A 10,472-nucleotide genomic window follows, 5' to 3' on the forward strand; every position below is an offset into this window, starting at 1 on the left:
GTATAAATAAGCACTTACTTGATAACTAACTTTAATTTTGATTTCTTTCTCTAAACTAATTCACAGGCAGTTGTTGGTTTGGCAAATTGCGATCTTTGTCTTCGTAAGCTGCGAGGAGAGGCGTGCCAGGGAGAAAAGGAAAAGGCACTTGAAGAAGTAACATAATTTGGACCATTTGAGATTTCATCATTATGGTTTTAAATTATGTAACTTGGCTTTTGGTTGAGATTTTATCATTTGTAGTTTACCCCTTTGTTAATTGAAGTATCTGAATTATTAGCCGTTGGACTATAGTTTTTTTAGATTTAGTTAGTGCTTGTTGAGAACATTTCAATATCTGTAGTTTACTTTGAGAAATGATCTGACATGTTGGTTAATTGAAGTATTTGATATTCTAAAGCTGGGAATGAAAAAGGTTATGCGGCATTTTCTTTAGCGAGCATTCGTATATAAGTATCTTTTTCTGATTTTTTCGAGGCCTTGTCTTTCTATGTTGTTTAACCCTTGTATGTACGACCAACATTTAACATGTATTAAAGGAAAAATGGATTTCCTAGTACCTAATATTTTTGGCTCTATGCCTTTGCCCGAGCTTGAAGAAATTGAAGATCTTCTGTAATTACCTGGTGATGGTGAGAAGCCTTTGCGGAGCTGCACGACCTTCAACTATCCCCTCCCTTAGGTCCCTTGCCTTTTTAGCTAAAGCTGGTTCTGCTGTCCTGGTCTCCATTGGGACTAGTATACCCCGCATGGTTGCTAATGAAGTAAAGATGAAGCCAAATTCATCACCTCAAACCATTTCAATGATCATAAAAGTTCTGATTTTTTCCTTTCCTTGTGCTGATATTTGGCTGGGAAGATTAAGACGTAGCATTAATATCATGTCCAAGAATAATTCCACAAATTGATAGCATATTATTGGCTAAGCTGATATGTATAGTACTAACCTAATGTCACTGAGCTCCATAGATGGGAAGGAGTTGTCGGAGATAGAAGTTGTTGGAGAAGATTGAGTTGGTAGAAAGTCATAAAGAGACCTCAAAAATAAAATTGAAGGAACATGTAAGATAAGTTGTGTTTCTGTTTCTGCTTCTTATCAATCAATGACATCTTGTTGAGTGAAATTCCTATTTTCTGCAGCAAGTAAAAGTTCTGAATCCCAGGTAGCTGGAAGTTTTCCCTCAGGCTAAAAAAGATGAACTGCACCGACTGAAAAATAAGCTGCTTGTTGTTGTTGTGAAGGTATGACAATCATCAAGATTTGAATTTGATTTAATCTGTGGGTTTTCAGTTGAGAATTGATTAATCAGTTTTATCTGAACTACTCTGTTGACTTACATTTGTAAATCTTCTTGGGATTTCAGGGTATTACTACAGTTCAAAGGGCTGTGGTGAACAAAGAACAACAAAAAGATGGTAAAAAAGATGTCAATGGGGAAACATATGAGTTGCTTGTTGAAGGGTAAGTTTTATGTATAGCCTCTTCCACGTTCTACATCATTAGGTTGTGCTCAGTTTGGTTTAGCAAGCCTGTTATTTTCTACAATATTCCTAGATGCATTCAATATTTCATAATTTATTTCTCTTTTATAGTAGAGATTCAAAAGTTATCCCACATCACATGCCTTATTCTGTATTTCTTACGTTAAAAATAACCTAAGAGGGCTAATTAAGTTATCGAATTCAACATTCCCTTTTCAAACAGTTGCTTAAAAGTGAAGTAGAATGGAACTTGGGCAAAATGAATTGTTGACAGAGTTGTTGGCCTTGAGAATGAATTCCTCAGGGTGCGTTACAACTTTCTTCTTCTATAATATACTATGGTTGACGTTACGGTTGTGCTCAGCTTTACAGGAGATCAATTTCCATTAGTAAATTACTAGTTTAATTTTTGTTTCTAGAGAAATCACCATTAATTGTTTAACCTCCCCAGACCCACTTGTGGGATTATTACTGGGTATGATGTTATTATTGTGTGCAAGTGTAACAATAAAAAATTATATCAGATATCCCTAATGGATGGAGGATTCATGGGCGAGAACTGAAATAGATTGCAGCTGCCCTACTGATATACTCCAGTTTTAGTAGCTGATTTTGCAGTGTACACGTCTTCTTAGAGGCAACAAAAATGATAAGCAAGCTTGTAAGAACAGCATAGACCATAGTATTAAGCTTGGCTCACATAGATTAGGTGGTAGGCATAATGTCTTTCTTTGTTGGATATAAAGGATCCCAAAACTTTACAACTGAATTTTGGATCCTTGAGATTGAGAACAAACACGCATAGTTGTCAAGAGCTAAGAACTAGCTAGTATTCTTACTTTAAAGAGTCTGAACGATAGTATATAACACAATAGGTTCTTTTACTTTAAAAAAATAGCAAGATAGGCTTTGATTGAAGAGTCGCACGTGGGCACCCAAGGGTGTGGCCTAGTGGTCAATGAACCATGAAGTCATAGGTTCAAATTCCAGTGCAGAAAGACAAACAACACTTGGCGATTTTTTTCCATATGTCCTAGCCTAGCCTTGGTGGACAGAGTTACATGAGATACCTGTTGTTGCTGATGGGAGAAGACATGGCAGGTATCCCTGAACATGTCATGTGGCGAACTATTCGTGCAATCACTACTGTAAAATCAGTTAGCAACAATATGTAAAGTGGCCTTGAGGCAACAAAGCTATTTGACCTCGCTATACTAAGTGGTATATGGGCGTAAGACAGGACAACTAATAACGACATCATGACAGAACAAATTACTTGTTTATTCTCCGAAATCAGAATGCAAGCATTGATATCTCTAAGAGTAAATAAACTAAGGAAATTGTCGCGTTTTCTTGGAACCACATCAGCTGATGATTTTACTTCATCCTGTTTTGCAGATATTTCTTCAGTTTGTATACCAGAAATATTCGGTTGAGAAATTTCATTAATATCATAATCCTATGCATCTCCCAAGCTAGCTGCAAAACCAACAAAAATCCAATTAGATAGGATGATTTTAGTTTCTTCATTATGATCACATATTTAATACTCCATATTTCAGCAAATTAAATTCCCATAATCCATTTTCATGATAACGAATGAAAAGGAATATTATTACATTACCTGACGATATCAAACTTATCTCGACACGACTTTCAATCTAGAAAATTTAGAAACATAAAAATTAAACCCTTGTTTCTCTGTGCTGCGTGTCGTGTTTTCCGGGTATACCTCCTTTACGACTAGTTGGAGGCTTGTTTCATATTGGGCCCATTTCTCTTTTAGTTGGGGGCCCAATAAAAATGTGATCAGCCCAATCTCAAGGCCCCCGTTTAAACCATAGCCGGAGTTTCTAATTTATTTTAGCAAGTTTAATTTTTTAAAATTATAAGCATCTAAAATTTGACTTGTCATAAGCAATTTTAAATAAATTTAGTCATTTTTGCATTGAGTTCAGTTGTATATTTCTGAATTTTAATTGTTTTTTCATGAAATTCGGGTCATATATATTAGATTATACTTTAATATTTTTTTATTAAGCTCTAAATATATTTGATTGAACTCGGTTGATATTAGACATACATTTCTTTTTCTTTCTCTCTCAATGAGATATTACTTGGGCAATGACGTTAAAACACAACTTGTAGCAAAGAAGATTTAATAAACCAACTACGATTCAAAATGGTGTTGTATAAATAGACAATCCCGCAAAAATACTTTATTCTTTTTGTTTTTCTTTGACGGCTTTCGTAGGATTCGTTTGGACATCAGATATGCAATATAAAATCATGATTAATATAAAGTTAAAGTTTTATGTCAGGGTAATGATTGTTTACTTAACTGTAAAATTGCTATTTGTGATCAAGAGATCACAAGTTTAAATTTGAAATCCAAATTTATTTATTTATTTGAGAATTTGAAATCAAGGATCCCATATCATATTTTCAAACGGTAATTTGAATCTGAATTTCATGTTGTTGTACAAATGCAAGCTTAGAATTCCTATTTCACGGCTACCATTAGTTATTTTGGTAACATTACAAAAATATTAAATTTTGGAAACTTCTAGGAGTCATTTCATATGCGAACTAAATTATATGAGAATTTAAAGTCATGAAATATAATGCATGGAATAATTTATCTAATATGAAAGATAGGATAAAATAATCTCATATTAGGTGGGACAAGACCATCTCCAACCCTTTTTATTTTACTCTATAAACTTTATAAATGGAGGAAAAAAATATAGATTAGGTACTCCAACTACCCTCTAAAAAACTCTTTAAATCCTAGTTTGTAGAGAGGTGTACTCTAAAATTGGAGAAATGCTATTTATACGCTTTATTTCACTTTTAAATTTTTTAATATTATTTATATTATATAATATTGTAATTAACATATTATAAAAGATATAAGACCATTGATTAAGTCTCTAATTTTTGTAATTATTTTATAATGTATTATATTTAATTTATTTTTTATTTTTAAATAATTCAAGTAAAAAAATTATTTAAGATATAATTTATGTAGTTTTTATTATAATTTATAATTTTATTGTAAAAATAACCATCACAAAAATGAAATGTTATAAAATCGAGTAATTAAATAAAAAAACATCTAAATCTATTATTGAAAAGTATACTATTTTCATTCCGGATTAACAATTTTTTTATTTATTTTTTATTTTTTAAATATTCGTCACTCTAAATATTTAATTTAAAATTATAATTATTTTTACTATGAAGAATGAACAAAATTTAACGTTAGTCAAACAATCTAAATTTAAAATTAATACACAAAACACTTGGATACAAGATGAAATTGTTAAAATTTTACATAAAGATTTTGAAAAGGATAAGAATTATATAGGGTGGTATTTGAAAAAAAAAAAAGGATTTATTTTAATGAAAGAAAAAAATAAAAATAATAATATAAATATCAAGGATTTCTTTTTTAGTGTAAAATAGAAAATTAGTTCAAATTTGGTTTTCTCCAAATTTAGAGATTCTTTATATTTGGAAACTAAGTTAATATTTTTCACAAATAAATTTTATATCGGATTTATATTACCATATTTGATAAAGGATACTAGTTTTATACCGCCAACTACACCTTATATAAATCTAATATCAAGCTTTAATTTCAAAATATTTCACTTAACTACATAGCCGTGTTGTTTTCAAGAGAGGTTTATCAAGGGTTTGGAAAAGAAAATCAATCGTAAAAAATGGCGGAATCACGAGAAGACCTTTCCCTTCCTGAGCGAGGATCAAAAAAACAAATTTGCCTGCCAAATATTGTTGGAGAAAGATCATCGATGCCGTTACCAGAGTGTCAAAAACCTCACCTCGATGTGACTATTGTGAAATCTTCATATAATAAGCCATCTAAGTCGTCTAATCTGGGACCGTTACTTCTGGCACTGTCGAAGATGAAACAAGCAAGATGTGAAGGACAACCTGTGACAGATACTATTGTAATGCATGATGGGGAAGAAGTTGATCTGGGACCGATCATGTTGAAGATAGAGAGGAGGGAGACAATGAGGCTCGAAGCAGAACTAGAAAAAACTGAAAAAACCTAGTCTGGAATGGATTGGCTTACAATTCGACAAGGTGAAGCAAGAAAGAAGTGAACAAGGATGTGTGAATGTGCAACAAGACAAATGGGAAACATTCATCCTTGAGACGAAACGAGCTCAAGAAAAACCAGCACAAGTAAAATGAGAAGAAAAACATGTGATTGTGTGTAGGAAATAAATCAAGATTAGGATTCCTTACTAGTTTAGGATTTATTATTTATGTTATTTCCTTATTTATGTTTAATTAGGATTTGTTAGTTTTTTGGGTTCCTAGTTCTAGTTTACTTTGGTTGTTAGTATTAGTATTATAAATAGTGGTGTCTTGTTACATATTTTCAATGTACAAAAATTACAAGAGTCATTGAGTTATTGAATAAAGTCTCATATCTATTATTTGTAGATTAATAAGTTTCTTGTACAAAACCATTGTTGAGTCTTTCACTTGTGCATATATTATTACCTTGAGTAATATTATTTCCTTTAAATTGGTATCAGAGCTTGTGTGAAATCCTTATAAAAACATATTTCATTTAAATTGGTATCAGAGCTTGTGTGAGATCCTTATAAAAGCCTTGTGTGAGATCCTATTAAAGTTTCTTATAAAAGCCTTGCGTGAAATACTGATAACAGCCTTGTGTGAGATCCTTATAAAAGTCTTGTGTGAGATCCAACACATAAAATAATATAAGTATTGCATATTTACCCGAATGTCCCATTTTTGTGTTTGATGATAAAAATAATTTTGAGAGTTGGTATCAACTAACTCTTCAAAACTGTTAGACTATGGTCCATTATTGATATTGGATTCGTGGATGTTCCAGAGGACACAACATTGACCGGTAAAGCTGCAAAACAATCAAAGAAAAATAGAATTGGATTACAAGACACAATTCTATCTTAATTGCAAGGTCGAATTGCATGTATATAATAGATTTTTATATGATAAGTCATCAAATGAGGCTTGGACAATTTTAACAAAAGCATGTCAACGTATTTCAACTGTAAAACTCCGTATCTCTGCTCAACCACAAACATATAGTATTTATTATTATGATCCAATATATAAATTTATACGCATGTATATATATTACCTGTGGAAGAAGATTCCTTCATGCTCTAGGCTCTTTTTGCAGATTTTGCATCTCCGTATTTTGCGCTGCATATATTTTTCCTTATATCCCAGCAAATGCACATGATTATGTTGTTCTGCTCTTTGACGAAGAGTATTACGAAGAGTTTCAACATCCTCTTGAAACTCCAACTCGCCGTAATTATAGCAATGAATAATTTTATAGTTACAATGTCGACGATTAATTTACGTCGTAATTATTATATCAACGATTGTTCAAATTGTTATGTCAACGATCATTTTATGATGTTATTGTGCCAATGATCATTTTATGTCAACAATTATTTGCGTCGTTATGTCAATAATTTGAAAATCTGATCGAATTGGAAGAAAACCTAGTTATTATAGTTTTCTTTAACTATTAACGATCTTTTAACTGTTAAACCTAGATGTTATTATTTCATTTAATTACTAATGACCTTTAACTATTAGATTAGTTGGTAAAGTGACTAATTAAGAACTCATGGTAATTGTGTCAACAATCATCCTTTATCGTTGCAATGTCAACGATCAATTTACAGTGTTACCATGTTAGCGATTACTCGTGTCGTTTGTCAATGATTATTTGTGTCGTTATGTTTAGGGCTGGGCGTTCGGTCGGTTCGGTTCGGTTTGTAAATTTCGGTTTGGTTTTTCGGTTTTCGGTTGGCAAAAATATGAAACCAAACCAAACTGAAATAAATTCAATTCGGTTCGGTTATTACAATTTCAGTTTGGTTTATTTCGGTTTAACCAAATTTAATTAATAGTGTCATGTGGGTTGTGGCTGTGTTGCAGGTTGCGGTTCAAATAATACAACAATCAACAAACTTCTATAACAATCAACACTCAACAACTCTCCAAACTCCAACAATCTATGCTATACAGTTTGTCTTTTGCCTTCAAATTTCAACAACATTTAACTTGCAACTTACCAATTAACAGTGACCTGTGGGTTGTGGTTGTGGCTGTGTTGCTGTTCAAATAATACAACAATCAACATCAACTTCTATAACAAATAACAATCAACACTTAACAATAGTCTCGAAACTCCAACAATCTATGCCATACAATTTTGCTTTTGCTCTCCAAACTCACCTAGTTGATATTCTCTATATAGAAGCATTAACCTTCGAGTCGCGAGCACTGAGCAGTGGCGGGCTGCGACCTGCGAGCACTCAGCGAGGAGCCAAGGAGTAGCGGCTGGCCTAAGACTTTAGAGATGACGGACGAGAGACGAGAGACGAGAGACGAGAGTTGAGAGACGAGCAGCGGTGTAAGTCGTAACTGAGAGACGACTGACGAGTGACGAGAGTTGAGAGATGAGAGCTTACTGTGATTTGTATTGTGTTAGGGATTTCAGGTTATCAGTTTAGGGATTTCTATTGGAATTTGGGCCTAATTTTGAAAATGGGCCGGCTGGGCATGGGCTACTGAAGTAATTTAATTAAGAGGTGTAAAGAATATATGTATAATTTCGGTTTTTCGGTTAACCGAATTGTTTTAGCCAAAAACCGAAAACCGAACCGAAAAACCGAAATATTCAAAATTGAAACCGAAACCGACCGAAATAACCGAAAAACCGAAACCGAAATTTAAAAAAAATCAGTTCGGTCGGTTTTTTCGGTTTTAACCATATTATGCCCAGCCCTAGTTATGTTAACAATCATTTCATGACGTTATATATAATGCAATGATCATTTAATGTCGTTATTGTGTCAACAATTATTTGTGTCGTTATATCAACAATTTGAGAATCTGATCGAATTGGAAAAAAACCTAGTTATTATAGTTTTCTTTAATTATTAACGATCTTTTAACTGTTAAACCTAGTTGTTATTATTATTATTATTATTTCATTTAATTACTAACGAGCTTTAACTGTTAGATTAGTTGGTGAAGTGACTAATTAAGAACTCGTGGTAATTGTGTCAACGGTCAACTTTTATCGTTGCAATGTCAACGATCAATTTACAGCGTTACTATGTTAACGATCACTTGTGTCGTTTGTCAATGATTACTTGTGTCGTTATGTTAACAATCATTTCATGACGTTATAATGCAATAATCATTTTATGTCGTTATTATGTCAACAATTATTTGTGTCGTTATATCAACAATTTGAGAATCTGATCGAAGTAGACTAAAATATAGTTACTAGTGTTTTCTTTAATTACTAACGACATTTAACCGTTAGATTAGTTAGTTAAGCGACTATGACCTAGGGGTAATTATGTCAACAATTATTTTTTGTCGTTGCATATGTCCACGATTACTCGTGACATTATGTCAATGTCGTTATTATGTCCACGATTACTCGTGTCATTATGCCAATGATAATTTTATGTCGTTATTACGTCAACAATTATTTATGTCTTCTCACATCTGGGATTAGAGAAATCATTAATGATTGTATTGATGAATAAAATTATTGAGTACATACTCCCCATATGGGGAGATAATTGTAGAGTCATAAGTTAACTATAGTTAGAGTCCTACTACAATATTTGTTACTACTATAATAATAAAACAATTATAAATAATCTAATCCTAGGTGGAATATAATCCTAATCGTAACCTAATCCTAGTCGACTTCAGCTAATACAATAAGTAGTTGCCTAGTCGATATATATAAGTAGTTTAATCCTAGCGTGACTCTAATTCTACAACAGTGTTGTAAACTCGTGTGTTGTAAACCGGTCAGTCAGTTTCGTTGGACCTGTTCCTTTGTCATGTTTCAATCATCAGCTTCTTTCATCTTCAACACTTCCCTTCAAACTAGAGAGTAAAGGAACAGTTAACCTACCTTGCGTCGAATACCCAGCAAAAACTTGTTTTGCCAATGCTTCGGTATGAATATAATGTTAAGTCGTTGCTTGTGATAGTTCATCTGCAGATTGATACGAGTAGTCCCACGAGTAAAAACACTTAAGCGCAATATGATAATTCCTACCACATATTTGACATGACTTAATACTATTTCTCTCCTTATTTCCATTTGGGAAACATTTGATTATTTGGAGAACCTGATCCATATTGAGTGTTCTAAGAACCTGTTCCTTGTCCAACAGCCTTGAAACCTGTTTCTCTGGAGTTGATGTTGTTGTTTCATCTTCCCCTGCCTCTTTGAGCAGATAATACTATGTTATGGTTTTGTTGTGGCACGTCTTCTTCATTTTCCCTTATATCAAAACCCGTGAGAGCATTAACAAATTGATTAATGGTTTGATATGGTGTCTTACCTAGTATGAAAGTCCTGAAGGTCTTGTATTTGAGACTTAAACCTCTTGCAAAATTAATTACTTTGTTATCTTCATCCACAAGTTTGTGAATGGCTGCAAGGCCATCACATATGCCTTTGAATTCCTTAATGTATTCATCAGTCTTTTTGGTTCATAGCCCAACAATTTGTAGTTGTTGTTTAAGTTGAAACTTTTTATCTTTTGTTGCTTGAAGATAAGCTTTTTCCAAGCATTCCCACATCTCCTTGGCAGTTGAGAGGCCCACAATTAGGTACATGTTTTCTTCGGTCAAGGTGATTGAGATCCAACTCCTTAGCAACACATTTTTCTTCTTTCAATCATCAATGGTACCACTATATTTTGCATCCTTCTCAACCGCTGCAACTTCCCTATAAGCCTATCTAGTGGAACAACTACTTTTAGTTGGTTCATTATTTGTGATGAGATATGTTAGTTTCATCTCCTGAATCAATTGAGATATTTGTGTCTTCCATATGAGGTAGTTTGTTGGCTTAAGTTTAATGGCGCAAACAGCAATGAGTTGGTGAAGTGAGGAGA

The 10,472-nt window shown here is 32.9% G+C and overlaps 1 long non-coding RNA gene across 1 annotated transcript in view; it reads left to right on the plus strand.

Annotated features, from left to right (window-relative positions):
- Window positions 1–122, plus strand: part of LOC125832379 (uncharacterized) — a 44,000-nt gene extending 43,878 nt beyond the window's left edge. Inside the window, exon 3 of the long non-coding RNA XR_007443225.1 lies at window positions 67–122. This is a non-coding gene — a long non-coding RNA (uncharacterized LOC125832379). The remainder of the gene's footprint in view (window positions 1–66) is intronic.
- Window positions 123–10,472: the final 10,350 nt, after the last annotated feature.

The sequence above is a fragment of the Solanum verrucosum genome, unplaced genomic scaffold, assembly GCF_900185275.1.
Source record: "Solanum verrucosum unplaced genomic scaffold, falcon-dt-bn FXZP01000009.1, whole genome shotgun sequence".
Classification (NCBI taxonomy): Eukaryota; Viridiplantae; Streptophyta; class Magnoliopsida; order Solanales; family Solanaceae; genus Solanum; species Solanum verrucosum.